Raw genomic sequence first — 18430 nt, forward strand, 5'->3', positions numbered from 1 at the left:
AGCCTGAAATTCCTGAAGCGCCCGCCGCAAATCAGGGGAGATGGTAGACAGAATCACCCCTTCCCTAAGAATGCCAACCGGCTCAAGGACTCCAGGAGCATCAGGCAAAAAACTCCTAGGGAGGGCATCCGCTTTAACATTCTTAGATCCTGGAAGATATGAGACCACAAAATCAAAATGGGAGAAAAACAGGGACCACCGAGCCTGTCTAGGGTTCAGCCGCTTGGCCGACTCGAGGTAAATCAGATTCTTATGATCGGTCAAGACCACAATGCGGTGCTTGGCTCCCTCAAGCCAATGTCGCCACTCCTCAAATGCCCACTTCATAGCCAACAACTCCCGATTGCCGACATCATAATTGCGTTCCGCAGGCGAAAACTTTCGGGAAAAGAAGGCACATGGCTTCATCAAGGAACCATCAAAATTCCTCTGTGACAAAACGGCCCCTGCCCCAATCTCAGAAGCATCAACCTCAACCTGAAAAGGAAGAGAAACATCCGTCTGACACAAGACAGGGGCAGAAGTAAATCGGCGTTTAAGCTCCTGAAAGGCCTCAACAGCCTCAGAGGACCAATTAGTCACATCAGCGCCTTTCTTCGTCAAATCGGTCAGGGGTTTAACTACACTAGAGAAGTTGGCAATGAAACGGCGATAAAAATTAGCAAAGCCCAAAAATTTCTGAAGGCTCTTCACAGATGTGGGTTGAATCCAGTCATGAATGGCTTGGACCTTAACAGGATCCATTTCTATAGACGAAGGAGAAAAAATAAACCCCAAAAAAGAGACCTTCTGAACTCCAAATAGGCACTTAGACCCCTTCACAAATAGAGCATTATCACGAAGGATCTGGAATACCATCCTGACCTGCTTCACATGAGACTCCCAATCATTGGAAAAAATCTAAATATCATCCAAATACACACTCAAGAATTTGTCAAGATAATTGCGGAAAATATCATGCATAAAGGACTGAAATACAGAAGGAGCATTAGAAAGCCCGAAAGGCATCACCAGGTATTCAAAATGGCCTTCGGGCGTATTAAATGCAGTTTTCCATTTGTCACCCTGTTTAATACGAACAAGATTATATGCCCCTCGAAGGTCAATCTTGGTAAACCAACTAGCCCCCTTAATCCGAGCAAACAAATCAGAGAGCAAAGGTAAAGGGTATTGGAATTTGACCGTGATCTTATTAAGAAGGCGATAATCAATACAGGGTCTCAAGGAGCCATCCTTCTTGGCAACAAAAAAGAATCCCGCTCCCAATGGTGACGAAGACGGCCGAATATGCCCCTTCTCTAAAGACTCCTTTACATAGCTCCGCATGGCGGTATGTTCAGGCACAGACAGGTTGAAAAGTCGGCCCTTAGGGAACTTACAGCCAGGAATCAATTCAATAGCACAATCACAGTCCCTATGTGGAGGAAGGGAAATGGACTTGGGCTCATCAAATACATCCTGGAAATCTGACAAAAATTCAGGAACATCAGAAGAGGGGGAAGAGGAAATTGACATTAAAGGAACGTCACTATGTACTCCTTGACAACCCCAACTAGTCACAGACATTGATTTCCAATCCAGCACTGGATTGTGTACTTGTAACCATGGAAAACCCAGTACAACAACATCATGTAAATTATGCAACACCAGAAAACGGCAATCTTCCTGATGTGCTGGAGCCATGCACATAGTCAGCTGAGTCCAATACTGAGGTTTATTCTTGGCCAACGGTGTAGCATCGGGTATGGGACTCTGCAAAGGCTGCAAAGAAAAACCACAGCGCCTAGCGAATTCTAAGTCCATTAAGTTCAGAGAAGCGCCCGAATCCACAAATGCCATGACAGAAAAAGATGACAATGAGCAAATCAGGGTCACAGACAGGAGAAACTTAGGCTGCACAGTACTAATGGTAACAGATCTAGCATCCCTCTTAACACGCTTAGGGCAAACAGAAATAGCATGAGCTGAATCACCACAGTAAAAACACAGCCCATTCTGACATCTGTATCCCCTCTGTTCCGCTCTAGTCAAAATCCTATCACATTGCATGGGCTCAGGACTCTGCTCCGAGGACGCTGGCATATGGTGCACCACTTTGCGTTCGCGCAGGCGCCGATCAATCTGAATGGCCAGAGACATAGATTCGCTCAAACCAACAGGCGTGGGAAACCCCACCATAACATCTTTAAGGGCTTCAGAAAGACCCTTTCTGAAAATTGCTGCCAGAGCATCCTCATTCCATTTAGTGAACACAGACCATTTTCTAAATTTCTGGCAGTATAATTCTGCCGCTTCCTGACCCTGACACAGGGCCAACAGTGTTTTCTCAGCATGCTCTACAGAGTTAGGTTCGTCAGACAATAATCCAAGCGATTGAAAAAATGCATCTAAATTAAGCAATGCCGGATCCCCTGACTCAAGGGAGAATGCCCAGTCCTGAGGGTCACCACGCAGCAGAGAAATAACTATTTTTACTTGCTGAATGGGGTCACCAGAGGAACGGGGTTTCAGAGCAAAAAACAATTTGCAGTTATTTTTAAAGTTCAAAAACTTAGATCTATCCCCATAAAACAAATCTGGAGTAGGAATTCTAGGCTCTAAGGCCGGAGTCTGAACAACATAATCTTGAATACTCTGTACTCTTGCAGCAAGCTGATCCACACGAGAAAACAAACCCTGAACATCCATGCCCGCATCCAAATCCTGAATCACCCAGAGATTAAGAGGAAGGAAAAAGACAAAACAAAATGGCTCAGAACTCTTTTTCTTTTCCTTCTTTTGAGATGCATTCAGCTCATTTTTGGCCAGTTGTACGGTTATGGTCTGGTGATTAAGGAGCGACATGCAACTAGCTCTGGGCAGGTGGTAACTATACTGACCGCAGTTCCTGATCTTAACACAGACACTAGCAGTAGCCGTGGGATGTTCCTGTCACTCCCTGGACACCTCGTCACAGCCGGAGATCTAGCTGCCCCTAAAGGTAGAAGCAGGAAAGCTATCTTGCCTCAGAGAAAATCCCCAAAGGATAGGACAGCCCCCCACAAATAATGACTGTGAGAGGAGAAGGAAATGATATACGTAGTATGAAACAAGATTTAGCAAAGGAGGCCACTACTAGCTAGAAAGAATTAGTACAGGACAGAACACTGTGCGGTCAGTAATAAAAACTAGAAAAAGTCCACCGCAGAGAAATGCAAAAATCTCCACACCTGACTAAAGGTGTGGAGGGCAAACTCTGCTGCCCAGAGCTTCCAGCTTAGCTGACTAGATACATACTGATAAGCTGGACAAATGAGCAAAACATAGAAAGTGCTAAACAACAAAGTCCACAACAAGTGAACTGCAAAAAGACAAGGAAGGACTTAGCTTTGCTGAAATGGTCAGAGTGACAGGGAAATCCTCAGAGAGCCATGACTCCAAGCTCAACAATTGCCAACTGGCATTGAAATAGGGAAAAGGCCAGACTAATATAGAAGAGCCAGAAAGACGATGAGTGAAAACAGCTGCTGATGCTAAATCCAAGAAGCAGCCATACCACTCAAAACCACAGGAGGGAGCCCAAGAGCAGAACTCACAAAAATGCTACTTATAACCACCGGAGGGAGCCCAAGAGCGGAATTCACAACAGGTGACTCCGGTGAGGTTGAAAAAGATGGCCCCCTTTCTAAGTAGGTATACGGATCGGGAGAAGGCTAGTGTGATTACCCAGGGTTTTGCGGACGGTTATCGTATCCCTCCCCCTGAACATGTTGTTCCATTTGCGATTAAAAATTTGAGGTCGGCTGTGGTTCATGCAGGTGTGGTGAGTGACAAGTTGAAAAAGGAGGTGGAGTTAGGGCGAATGGCTGGGCCGTTTCCTTGTTTACCGATTGATGGGATGATCATTTCCCCATTGGGGGTGGTCCTCAAAAAAGAGCCGAATAAATTTTGTCTAATTCATCACTTGTCATACCCGAAGGGGTTGTCTGTGAATGATGGCATTTCGCAGGAGTTGTGTTCAGTTGTTTATACGTCATTTGATATGGCAGTTCACTGGGTGCGTTTTTATGGACCGGGAGCTATGTTCCCAAAGACGGACGTGGAGTCTGCTTTTCATTTGCTTCCTATTCATCCGGACAGTATACCGTTGTTGGGTATGTTTTGGAGTGATGGTTATTACGTGGACAGATGTCTACCGATGGGTTGTGCCATTTCGTGTTCCTTGTTCGAGACGTTCAGTACCTTTCTGGAATGGGTTGTTAGAGAGGTGGCTGGTGTTTCATCTGTCATTCATTATTTGGATGATTTTTTGTTCATAGGTCCTCCTGATTCGAATGTGTGTAGGAATTTGTTGGCGGCTATGGAGTGGGTGGCGGATCATTTTGGGGTTCCCCTTGCTAGGGAAAAAACCGAGGGCCCTTGTACTGTCTTGAGTTATCTTGGGATCTTGATAGACTCAGAAAACATGGAATGCCGGTTGCCTGATGATAAATTGTTGGCTCTGAAGCAAGAGGTGGGTCGCGTGGTCAGGCTCAAGAAGGTCACATTAAAAGAGTTGCAGTCTTTGCTTGGTCGGCTGAACTTTGCATGTAGGATTATGCCCATGGGACGTATATTTTGTCGGAGGTTGTCCAGGGCGACGGCGGGGGTGCGTGCTCCGCATCATTTCATTCGACTTGGTCAGGAGCATAAGGACGACTTGTTGATATGGCATAATTTTTTGGTGCACTATAACAGTCGCTTTTTGATGCAGCAGCAGGTGGTTAACAATTTTGACAGCAAAATTTACACAGATGCAGCAGGCAGTGTAGGTTATGGGGCCTATTGCACTGGTCAGTGGAGTGTTGGAGCTTGGCCGGATTTCTGGCACGCGAGCGGTTTCACAAAGAGTCTTGCTTTGTTGGCGTTGTTTCCCATTGTGGTGGCAGTGTTTATTTGGGGGGACGCTTTTGCTAATCGCAGGATTAGATTCCATTGTGACAACATGAGTGTGGTGTCGGTGATCATTTCGCTATCGGCATCGTCTCCGCCGGTTATAAAGTTGGTAAGAGAACTTGTCTTAAGATGTTTGAAGATTAATACTTGGATTTCAGCGGTGCATGTTCCGGGCGTTCAAAATTCGTTAGCGGATGCATTATCTTGTTTACAGTGGGAGCGTTTCTGGGAGCTGGCACCAGAAGCGGATGTGGCAGGAGCGGTATGCCCTTCGCACTTGTGGCGGATTCCTATGGAGGAGCGGGATGGTTGATTCGGGCCTCAGACTTGGGCGGCATATGAAGCTTCCTGGCAGGTTTGGCAGAGTTTGGTTTTGGAAAGGTGGGACTTGGAGTCCGAGGAGGACAAGTTGTTAGCCGTTTTGTTTTTGGTCAGTAGAGCAGCTGAGGCAGGTTGGTTGGTCTCTAAAGTTAATAAGTTTGTGACTGGGTTAGCTTTTGGTTTAAGCTGGAGGGTTCGGTAGATGTGACGAAGAATTTTCTGGTGCGGCAGGCATTAAAAGGTTATCGTAGGGATATTAGAACGGTTGATGGGCGCAAGCCTATATCGTTTCAGGTTCTTGAACGTTTGGGTGGTGTTTTGGTTGATTTGTGCTGCTCTCATTTCAAAGCGGTGTTGTTTCGGTTGGCTTTTTCCCTGGCCTTTTTCGGGGCATTATGAGTTGGGGAGTTGGTGTCATGCAGCAGGGTTAATGCGGGTGGTTTATTGGCTCAGGATGTTGATTTTTGGACGGGGGCCATCGTATTTTGGATCCGGCGTTCCAAGACGGATCAAATGGGGGTTGGTAAAAGGGTGGTTTTAGGTAAAGTTATGGGGTCAATTACCGTATATACTCGAGTATAAGCCGAGATTTTCAGCCCAATTTTTTGGGCTGAAAGTGCCCCCTCGGCTTATACTCGAGTCACGGTCTGTGGCAGGGTCGGCGGGTGAGGGGGAGAGGGCGCTGAGGCATACTTACCTAGTCCCGGCGATCCTGTCACTCCCCCTGCCCGTCCCACGGTCTCCGGGTGCAGCAGCCTCTTCCCCTGAGCGGTCACGTGGGACCGCTCATTAGAGAAATGAATAGGCTGCTCCACCTCCCATAGGGGCGGAGCCGCCTATTCATTTCTCTAATGAAGCGGTGCCGGTGACCGCTGACAGAGGAAGAGGCTGCGGCACCGAACACAGGCAGGGGGAAGGAGCGGGACGCCGGGAGCAGGTAAGTATGTCATATTCACCTCTCCTCGTTCCCACACGCCGGGCGCTGTCTCCATCTTCCCGGCGTCTCTCTCTCTCCGCTCTGACTGATCAGGCAGAGGGCGCGATGACGCATATAGTGTGCGCGCCGCCCTCTGCCTGATCAGTCAGTGCAGGGAGACGCCGGGAAGATGGCGCCGAGAAGCTGCAAGCAAGACAGGTGAGTATGTGTTTTATTATTTTTATTGCAGCAGCAGCAGCACAGCTATGGGGCAATAATGGACGGTGCAGAGCACTATATGGCAGAGCTATGGGGCAATAATGGTGCAGAGCACTGTATGGCACAGCTATGGGGCAGTAATGGTGCAGAGCACTATATGGCACAGCTATGGGGCAGTAATGGTGCAGAGCACTGTATGGCACAGCTATGGGGCAGTAATGGTGCAGAGCACTGTATGGCACAGCTATGGGGCAGTAATGGTGCAGAGCACTATATGGCACAGCTATGGGGCAGTAATGGTGCAGAGCACTATATGGCACAGCTATGGGGCAGTAATGGTGCAGAGCACTGTATGGCACAGCTATGGGGCAGTAATGGTGCAGAGCACTGTATGGCACAGCTATGGGGCAATAATGGTGCAGAGCACTATATGGCACAGCTATGGGGCAGTAATGGTGCAGAGCACTGTATGGCACAGCTATGGGGCAATAATGGTGCAGAGCACTATATGGCACAGCTATGGGGCCATAATGAACGGTGCAGAGCACTATATGGCACAGCTATGGGGCAATAATGGTGCAGAGCACTATATGGCACAGCTATGGGGCAGTAATGGTGCAGAGCACTATATGGCACAGCTATGGGGCAATAATGGTGCAGAGCACTATATGGCACAGCTATGGGGCAGTAATGGTGCAGAGCACTGTATGGCACAGCTATGGGGCAATAATGGTGCAGAGCACTATATGGCACAGCTATGGGGCAGTAATGGTGCAGAGCACTGTATGGCACAGCTATGGGGCAATAATGGTGCAGAGCACTATATGGCACAGCTATGGGGCAATAATGGTGCAGAGCACTATATGGCACAGCTATGGGGCCATAATGAACAGTATGGAGCATCTATTTTTATTTTTGAAATTCACCGGTAGCTGTTGCATTTTCCACCCTAGGCTTATACTCGAGTCAATAAGTTTTCCCAGTTTTTTGTGGCAAAATTAGGGGGGTCGGCTTATACTCGGGTCGGCTTATACTCGAGTATATACGGTATGTGCCCTGAACAATGTTTGCGGGAGCATTGGAGTTTATGGGCTGGTCGTGTGGGCCCACTGTTGTGCCATCAGGATGGGGTTTTCTTGTCCCGTTTCCAATTCATTGCAATTATGCATAGATGCTTGAGGGCCTTAGGTTTTTCGCGGGACGAATTTGGATCGCATTCCTTTAGGATAGGGGCTGCGTCGGAGGCTGATAGCCTAGGATTGGGGCCTGATGTCATAAAGCGTATTGGACGGTGGAGTTCAAGCCGTCATTTGTCTTATATTCCGCACTAAAGGTGTGGATTTGTCACTGGCTTTATTTTAACGGTTACTGTTATTGTATATTGCAGGTCTGGATCCATATTTTGTCTGGATTTTTGGACATTCCTTTGTTTATTGGGGGGCGCTTTGGACGGACGCCAGGCCTGACGGTAGGCAATTGGGTTTCAGCCGTAAGGAAGCTTTAGTTCGGTGGCTCGGTTTTCGGGGTATGGTTTGGAATAGGGCGATGCATTATTTTTCCCGTGCTGCCCGTTTGGATAAAGCACCGGATATTGTGGTGTTTCACCTGGGAGGGAATGATTTAGGTGCCAAACCGGTGAAGGATTTGATACGGGATATTTGTTCCGATTTTCTCCGGTTGTGGGTGTCCTTCCCTGGGGTACTAACGGTATGGTCGGATATTGTCCCTCGTAAAAAATGGAGGGGTGCGCGATCCATAAAGGGGATCAACAGGGCTCGTGTGAAGTTAAATAGAGCAATTAGCAAGTTTGTATCCAGAAATGGAGGTATATGTGTTGGGCATTTCGATTTAGAGTCAGGTGTTGGTGAATTTTGGAAGGAAGACGGGGTGCACCTGAACTAGATTGGCATTGATTTATGGGCTTTGTCCATTCAGGAAGGAATTGAAAAAGCGTTGGTGGCTTTGGGGCACTCACAGGCCTGAGGTGTTCAGGGCTGCGAGTTTGTGGTGGGGTTCTTGGAGTTTATGCGGATTCAGCGGTGAAGGAATTTGAAGGAAATTCCGGACAGTCAAACGGGTTTGGTGTTCTGGCATTTTGGTTACAGGCTCTGGATGGGGAGTTTACCCTGGGAGCTGGTGATGGTTAATTTTTCCCAAAACGGGAATTATGGTGCCCTCGAGCTGGTGGTACGGCTGGGGGTAAAATTGAGGTGTTTTATGTTTTTTGGTTTTGCCAAAATAATTTAAGCCAGAATTTTTCCCGGTGGGCTCCAAGAACCCTCCCCTCTAATTTGCATAAATTATGCTAATGTTGAATAAATTGTTTTTGTTTGTTTGTTAATAAACTGGCCGCTGTGGCCATAATTATCCAAAATAATTTGGTGTCACGTTTTTATTTGTATTGTGATTGGTTTATCACAATTGGTGGGTGGGGGTTGGATAATAAGGGGAGCCATATTGGCCATACACGGTCATGGCCTTTAAACTTTTGATCAGGGTAATTTGAATGTTTTGGGTTGTCATTATGATTTAAAAAGAGAAAACACCGTAGTTTGACAATAAATGGCTTCACCCAACTACTAACCATGAGTGGAAAAAAAGTTTTGGTGTTATCATTCATATTCTCTGAAAAAAGCCAAGAAAGCAAAAATTCTGTTGCGGTATGTCAACTTTTGAGCACAGCTGTATATCTTGCTGGCAGAAGAAGTGAGCAAAGTGGAGTTAGCAGTGCAATATGTGAATGCATGCCATAGGCTGTGAGAAAGACAACTATGATATGCCATGGACTTCTTTAGCCCCCACCCCGAATGTGCCCATCCATCCTTCCTACAGTTCCTATCCATCATCACCACAATCCCTATCCATATTCCCTAATGTACACGTGCTTTGGCAAAATTAATGTTTAGTTGGTCCTTTCAAAACTTATTTGAGTACTGTATGCCTATATATAAAACATTATATGTAGAACATGACATTATAAATATATCCCATACCTTTAAAATGTTTTGATTTAAAGAGGAACACGAAAGTAAAAGTACCGTACATTTATTTATACTGCATACATGTAGACTATATGTGCATAAATAAGCATATATATTCTACATGTATGCAGCATGAATAAATATATTTTTTTTTTTTGTGTACCTCTTTGAAATCATAATACTTTTTAAGGTATGGTGTATATTTTTTTTCACAACATGATTCTCTGGGTTATTGGTGCAGAAAACTAGATAAAAGTGGAATTTCAGGTGACTGTACAAGAAATGATTTGGCTGCTCCCAACACCATTCAGCTGTGAGCTCTCATTCTCTGAAGATGATTGAAACACTTCTACCTGACTTACTGCCTCAAGTGGAAAAGCAACTGAGGATAACTACAAACAAATGTAAGAGCTCCATTATGGATTTTCTTGGTGAGAAGAGATCTCCTTTGGCAGTACTAGTACATTTATGTAGCCTTTGGGATTGAGTTCTGCAATGCAAAAAATAAATACAAAAATTCCCCAGCCGTTAGAGCAGAAAGGGCGAGATTTAGACTGATATTAAAGTTCTATGGAACTCCGTGCATTGCTGACATTAGATGTAGAATAATCTCAAATTAAAAATAATTTGCCCTATGGTCTGACTTTGATACTAATGCAATAAAAGTCACCGGAAAAATAGAGTCCAGCCGCTGATGTTATCATGTTACAGGGGACACATGGTAACAGGATGTCTGCATAAGGAGCATAAAATCAATGCTGCTCGAAGTGAGAGTGGGAACGGGTAAGATGAATGTTTCCTTTTTTAATTTTTGTCTTTAAAGCGTAGCAGAAAAGCACCTGGATGCGGAATATTAATAAAAGAAGGGGCCAGTACCAGGTACATTATCAAAAGAGGTGGGAAAATATTAAATAAAGGGGGCAGAATGGGGGACATTATTATTTTGTATTATTATTATTATTATTATTATTTATTTATATAGCACATTAATTCCATGGTGCTGTACATGAGAAAGGGGTTATGTACAGAGTTATAGATATTGTTTACAGTAAACAAATTTACAATGACAGACTGGTACAGAGGGGAGAAGACCCTGTCCTTGAGGACTTACATTCTATGGGACATTATTTAAGAAAGGAACCAGGATGGTGGACAAAATTAAAAAAGTACTCCTGTCAAAGTTTTTATCCTCTTAATAAACTGCAGTCATATATTCTATAGTACTGTGTGCTTATAATTGCTAATGTTGCCTTTCTACCCAGCTAATTCTTATTTCTCTGCTCTAAATAGAAACAGGAAGTCTCATGTCACTGCATTTATTATTCCCCTCTTCAACTGCTGACCCAGTTGCTTCCTCCTTCCCTTTGCCAGGGACTTTTGCAGTAACTGACAACTTATACAGGGAAAGTAGACCTCCTGTTTCTACATTATTTCTGACATCAACCTCAAAACTATTACTCAATTGCCATCACACCAGAGTAATTGAGAAGAGCTGAGGATAAGCGCCAGACTTGGCACATCTAATGGATGTACTACTTTGGAGGAGGCTGAGAGCTTGTCTTACCATGGACATTCCCAGCCTATTAATATCAGCCCCCCTCATCTGCTTGGTGTCACGACTCCCGGGTATTACTACTGCGGGAAGCGCTGTGCACTGCAGCAAGGGAGCTGAGAGCAGAGCAGAGGGAACTCACCGGGTAGCACCCAGGACCTGAACCACATGACAGGGAAGCAGGTGGTCAAGGGCGGCATCAGGTGCCGGGGTGCAGAGTAGACAATATACATTGGAGAGTAGTAAAATGTGCCCAGGTCAAAACCAGAAGATAACGAGGTAACCAAGGGGTGAGGCGGAGGGAAAGTCAGAAAGGGAGACAAAAGTCAGAAAGCCAAGAGAACAAACAAGCAGAGTAAAGCAGGAAAAGCAAAACAAGCAAATGCTAACCAAGCACACACTCAAGGGATCACACACACGGACTAAACAAAAGTATAGCTGACAAGGAATCCTAGTCTAGAGTGTGTATAAATATCCCTCCATGATCCAAACAGATATTAACCTTGAGAGAGCAGGACATGAACCATATCCTATACCATGACATTTTGCCTTAGCTGGTTATTAACCCCTTCATGACCCAGCCTATTTTGGCCTTAATGACCTTGCCGTTTTTTGCAATTCTGACCAGTGTCCCTTTATGAGGTAATAACTCAGGAACGCTTCAATGGATCCTAGCGATTCTGAGATTGTTTTTTCGTGACATATTGGGCTTCATGTTAGTGGTAAATTTAGGTCGATAATTTTTGAGTTTATTTGTGAAAAAAACGGAAATGTGGCAAAAAATTTGAAAATTTCGCAATTTTCACATTTTGAATTTTTATTCTGTTAAACCAGAGAGTTATGTGACACAAAATAGTTAATAAATAACGTTTCCCACATGTCTACTTTACATCAGCACAATTTTGGAAACAATTTTTTTTTTTGCTAGGAAGTTATAAGGGTTAAAATTTGACCAGTGATTTCTCATTTTTACAACAAAATTTACAAAACCATTTTTTTTAGGGACCACCTCACATTTGAAGTCATTTTGAGGGTTCTATATGGCTGAAAATACCCAAAAGTGACACCATTCTAAAAACTGCACCCCTCAAGGTGCTCAAAACCACATTCAAGAAGTTTATTAACCCTTCAGGTGTTTCACAGCAGCAGAAGCAACATGGAAGTAAAAAATGAACATTTAACTTTTTAGTCACAAAAATGATCTTTTAGCAACAATTTTTTTATTTTCCCAAGGGTAAAAGGAGAAACTGGACCAGGGACGTTGTTGTCCAATTTGTCCTGAGTACGCTGATACCTCATATGTGGGGGTAAACCACTGTTTGGGCGCACGGCAGGGCTCGGAAGGGAAGGAGCGCCATTTGACTTTTTTAATGAAAAATTGGCTCCAATCTTTAGCGGACACCATGTCGCGTTTGGAGAGCCACCGTGTGCCTAAACATTGGAGCTCCCCCACAAGTGACCACATTTTGGAAACTAGACCCCCCAAGGAACTTATCTAGAAGCATAGTGAGCACTTTAAACCCCCAGGTGCTTCACAAATTGATCCGTAAAAATGAAAAAGTACTTTTTTTTCACAAAAAAATTATTTTAGCCTCAATTTTTTCATTTTCACATGGGCAACAGGATAAAATGGATCCTAAATTTTGTTGGGCAATTTCTCCTGAGTACACCAATACCTCACATGTGGGGGTAAACCACTGTTTGGGCACATGGTAAGGCTCGGAAGGGAAGGAGCGCCATTTGACTTTTTGAATGGAAAATTATCTCCATCGTTAGCGGACACCATGTCGCGTTTGGAAAGCTCCTGTGTGCCTAAACATTGGAGCTCCTCCACAAGTGACCCCATTTTGGAAACTAGACCCCCCAAGGAACTCATCCAGAGGCATAGTGAGCACTTTAAACCCCCAGGTGCTTCACAAATTGATCCGCAAAAATGAAAAAGTACTTTTTTTTCACACAAAATTTCTTTTAGCCTCAATTCTTTCATTTTCACATGGGCAACAGGATAAAATGGATCCTAAAATTTGTTGGGCAATTTCTCCTGAGTATGCCGATACCTCATATGTGGGGGTAAACCACTGTTTGGGTGCACGGCAAGGCTCGGAAGGGGAGGCGTGCCATTTGACTTTTTGAATGGAAAATTAGCTCCAATCGTTAGCGGACACCATGTCGCGTTTGGAGAGCCCCTGTGTGCCTAAACATTGGAGCTCCCCTACAAGTGACCCCATTTTGGAAACTAGACCCCCCAAGAAACTTATCTAGATGCATAGTGAGCACTTATAACCCCCAGGTGCTTCACAGAAGTTTATAACGCAGAGCCGTGAAAATAAAAAAATAATTTTTCTTTCCTCAAAAATGATTTTTAGCCCAGAATTTTTTATTTTCCCAAGGGTAATAGGAGAAATTGGACCCCAAATGTTTTTGTCCAGTTTGTTCTGAGTACGATGATACCCCATATGTGGGGGTAAACCACTGTTTGGGCGCACGGCAGGGCTCGGAAGGGAAGGCACGCCATTTGGCTTTTTGAATGGAAAATTAGCTCCAATCATTAGCGGACACCATGTCGCGTTTGGAGAGCCCCTGTGTGCCTAAACATTGGAGCTCCCGCACAAGTGACCCCATTTTGGAAACTAGACCTCCCAAGGAACTAATCTAGATGTGTGGTGAGCACTTTGAACCCCCAAGTGCTTCACAGAAGTTTATAACGCAGAGCCATGAAAATAAAAAATAATTTTTCTTTTCTCAAAAATGATTTTTTAGCCCACAATTTTTTATTTTCCCAAGGGTAACAGGAGAAATTGGACCCCAAAAGTTGTTGTCCAGTTTCTCCTGAGTACGCTGATACCCCATATGTGGGGGTAAACCACTGTTTTGGCACACGTCAGGGTTCGGAAGGGAAGTAGTGACGTTTTGAAATGCAGACTTTGATGGAATGCTCTGCGGGCGTCAGGTTGCGTTTGCAGAGCCCCTGATGTGCCTAAACAGTAGGAACTCCCCACAATTGACTCCATTTTGGAAACTAGACCCCCAAGGGAACTTATCTAGATGTGTAGTGAGCACTTTGAACCCCCAAGTGCTTCACAGAAGTTTATAACGCAGAGCCGTGAAAATAAAAAATGTTTCCTTTCCTCAAAAATATTTTTTTAGCCCAGAATTTTTTTATTTTTGCAAGAGTAACAGGAGAAATTGGACCCCAAAAGTTGTTGTCCAGTTTCTCCTGAGTACGCTGATACCCCATATGTGGGGGTAAACCACTGTTTTGGCACACGTCGGGGTTCGGAAGGGAAGTAGTGACGTTTTGAAATGCAGACTTTGATGGAATGCTCTGCGGGTGTCAGGTTGCGTTTGCAGAGCCCCTGATATGCCTAAACAGTAGAAACCCCCCACAAGTGACCCCATTTTGGAAACTAGACCCCCCAAGGAACTTATCTAGATGTGTGGTGAGCACGTTCAACCCCCAAGTGCTTCACAGAAGTTTACAACGCAGAGCCGTGAAAATAAAAAATCATTTTTCTTTCCTCACAAAAGATGTTTTAGCAAGCAATTTTTTATTTTCACAAGGGTAACAGGAGAATTTGGACCCCAATATTTGTTGCCCAGTTTGTTGTGAGTATGCTGATACCCCATATGTGGGGGTAAACCACTGGTTTGGCACACGTCGGGGTTCGGAAGGGAAGTAGTGACGTTTTGAAATGCAGACTTTGATGGAATGCTCTGCGGGCGTCAGGTTGCGTTTGCAGAGCCCCTGATATGCCTAAACAGTAGAAACCCCCCACAAGTGACCCCATTTTGGAAACTAGACCCCCCAAGGAACTTATCTAGATGTGTGGTGAGCACGTTCAACCCCCAAGTGCTTCACAGAAGTTTACAACGCAGAGCCGTGAAAATAAAAAATCATTTTTCTTTCCTCAAAAAAGATGTTTTAGCAAGCAATTTTTTATTTTCACAAGGGTAACAGGAGAATTTGGACCCCAATATTTGTTGCCCAGTTTGTTGTGAGTATGCTGATACCCCATATGTGGGGGTAAACCACTGTTTTGGCACACGTCGGGGTTCGGAAGGGAAGTAGTGACGTTTTGAAATGCAGACTTTGATGGAATGCTCTGCGGGCGTCAGGTTGCGTTTGCAGAGCCCCTGATATGCCTAAACAGTAGAAACCCCCCACAAGTGACCCCATTTTGGAAACTAGACCCCCCAAGGAACTTATCTAGATCTGTGGTGAGCACGTTCAACCCCCAAGTGCTTCACAGAAGTTTACAACGCAGAGCCGTGAAAATAAAAAATCATTTTTCTTTCCTCAAAAAAGATGTTTTAGCAAGCAATTTTTTATTTTCACAAGGGTAACAGGAGAATTTGGACCCCAATATTTGTTGCCCAGTTTGTTGTGAGTACGCTGATACCCCATATGTGGGGGTAAACCACTGTTTGGGCACACGTCAGGGCTCGGAAGGGAAGTAGTGACATTTGAAATGCAGACTTTGATGGAATGGTCTGCGGGCGTCACATTGCATTTGCAGAGCCCCTGATGTACCTAAACAGTAGAAACACCCCACAAGTGACCCCATTTTGGAAACTAGACCCCCGAAGGAACTTATCTAGATGTGTGGTGAGCACTTTCAACCCCCAAGTGCTTCACAGAAGTTTATAACGCAGAGCCGTGAAAATAAAAAATAATTGTTCTTTCCTCAAAAATTATGTTTTAGCAAGTAATTTTTTATTTTTGCAAGGGTAACAGGAGAAATTAGACCCCAGCAGTTGTTGCCCAGTTTGTCCTGAGTACGCTGGTACCCCAAATGTGGGGGTAAACCACTGTTTGGGCGCACGTCGGGGCTTGGAAGGGCGGGAGCACCATTTGACTTTTTGAACGCAAGATTGGCTGGAATCAATGGTGGCGCCATGTTGCGTTTGGAGACCCCTGATGTGCCTAAACAGTGGAAACCCCTCAATTCTAACTTCAACACTAACCCCAACACACCCCTAATCCTAATCCCAACTGTAGCCATAACCCTAATCACAACCTTAACCCCAACACACCCCTAACCACAACCCTAACCGCAACACACCCGTAACCCTAATTCCAACCCTAATCCTAACCCTAATCCCAACCGTAACCCTAATCCCAACCCTAACCACAACTGTAACCCCAACACACCCCTAACCCTATCCGTAACCCTAACCACAAGCCTAATCTTAACCCTATTTCAAACTCTAGCCCTAATTCCAACCCTAACTCTAATTCCAACCCTAACCCTAAGGCTATGTGCCCACGTTGCGGATTCGTGTGAGATTTTTCCTCATGATTTTTGAAAAATCTGCAGGTAAAAGGCACTGCGTTTTACCTGCGGATTTACAGCAGATTTCCAGTGTTTTTTTGTGCAGATTTCACCTGCGGATTCCTATTGAGGAACAGGTGTAAAACGCTGCGGAATCCGCACAAAGAATTGACATGCTGCGGAAAATACAACGCAGCGTTTCTGCACGGAATTTTCCGCACCATGGGCACAGCGGATTTGGTTTTCCTTAGGTGTACATGGTACTGTAAACCTGATGGAAAACTGCTTCGAATTCGCAGCGGCCAATCCGCTGCGGATCCGCGGCCAATCCGCTGCCAATCCGCTGCGGATCCACGGCCAATCCGCTGCGGATCCGCTGCGGATCCGCGGCCGATCCGCTGCGGATCCGCTGCGGATCCGCGGCCGATCCGCTGCGGATCCGCTGCCAATCCGCTGCGGATCCGCTGCCAATCCGCTGCGGATCCGCTGCCGATCCGCTGCCGATCCGCTGCCGATCCGCTGCGGATCCGCTGCCGATCCGCTGCCGATCCGCGGCCGATCCGCGGCGGATCCGCGGCGGATCCGCTGCCGATCCGCTGCGGATCCGCGGCCGATCCGCTGCGGATCCGCGGCCGATCCGCTGCGGATCCGCGGCCGATCCGCTCTGTGTGCACATGCCATAACCCTACCCCTAACCCTAACCCTACCCGTAACCCTAACCCTACCCCTAACCCTACCCCTAGTTCTAACCCTAGTTCTAACCCTAACCCTAGTGGAAAAAGAAAAAAAAATATTTTCTTTATTTTATTATTGTCCCTACCTATGGGGGTGATAAAGGGGGGGGTTTATTTATTATTTTTTTATTTTGATCGCTGTGATAGAACCTACCACAGCGATCAAAATGTACCTCTAATGAATCTGCCGGCCGGCGGGCGCACTGAGCATGCGCCCGCCATTTTGGAAGATGGCGGCGCCCATGATGGAGGCAGACGGGGACCGGGAGCCTCGGTAAGTATAAGGGGGGGGAGATCGGGGCACGGGGGGGGCGTTGGAGCACGGGGGGGTGACATAGGTGCAGGGGGGGAGCGGGCAGGAGGACGGGGGAGCGGACAGCAGGACGGGGGAGCCGGCAGGCGGACGGAGGGGACCGGACCCTATAACGGAGCACTGGGGGGGCGATCGGTGGGGTGGGGGGGGTCACATTAGTGTTTCCAGCCATGGCCGATGATATTGCAGCATCGGCCATGGCTGGATTGTAATATTTCACCAGTTTTTTAGGTGAAATATTACAAATCGCTCTGATTGGCAGTTTCACTTTCAACAGCCAATCAGAGCGATCGTAGCCACGGGGGGGTGTAGCCACCCCCCCTGGGCTGAAGTACCACTCCCCCTCTCCCTGCAGATCGGGTAAAATAGGAGTTAACCCCTTCACCCGATCTGCAGGGACGCGATCATTCCATGACGCCACATAGGCGTCATGGGTCGGATTGGCACGGGTTTTCATGACGCCTATGTGGCGTCATGGGTCGGGAAGGGGTTAAAAATAGAGGGGACCCCAAGTCATTTTTTGGGATCTGCCCATATTTAATAGTTAGCAAAGGCAAAGCACACAGCTGGTGAGTGATACTAATAGGCTAGAAAGGTCCATGGATATACTGTCTCTTTTCCAGCATAATAAGACCAGATCTTAGCTGTCTGCTTTTCCTTGGCTGGTTGGCAAAAAATATGGGGGACCCCATGTAATTTTTTTTAAAATCATTTACTTATTTATTTTACACTGTCCCTCACTCAAGCTGCGTCGTGTCCCTTTACCTTCCTCCAGTGTTAGCTTTCTGTTACTCTTTCTTATGTTAACGGGTCGGTTTTGACCCGTGTCTTAAATCACCCCTAGGATACCCTAAAAACAGTTATTTATGATTCAATTTGTTTCTTACCTCTTAGTTACCTTGTTAGGGTTTCTCATCCATGGAAGGATTGATTTTAATATATTTGTTGTGGCCCCCTTGGCCTTTCATTTGAGAGCATACCCTTCATTTTCAATATAAAAATATTGTCAAATGAACCTCAAGAGAATAATATATACTTAAAAAAGTTTGTTATATTACCTGACTATTACTGAAGGATTTTAGAACACATTTCTTAAATGTAAAAAAATATACATATATATATTTTATATTATTAACTCTAGTAACATCTATGGTGTTACGGGTCAATTTTGACCCATATCTAACTACTTTATGAAAAGGCAAAAAAC

Source organism: Ranitomeya variabilis, chromosome 7 (assembly GCF_051348905.1).
Source record: "Ranitomeya variabilis isolate aRanVar5 chromosome 7, aRanVar5.hap1, whole genome shotgun sequence".
Taxonomy (NCBI): Eukaryota; Metazoa; Chordata; class Amphibia; order Anura; family Dendrobatidae; genus Ranitomeya; species Ranitomeya variabilis.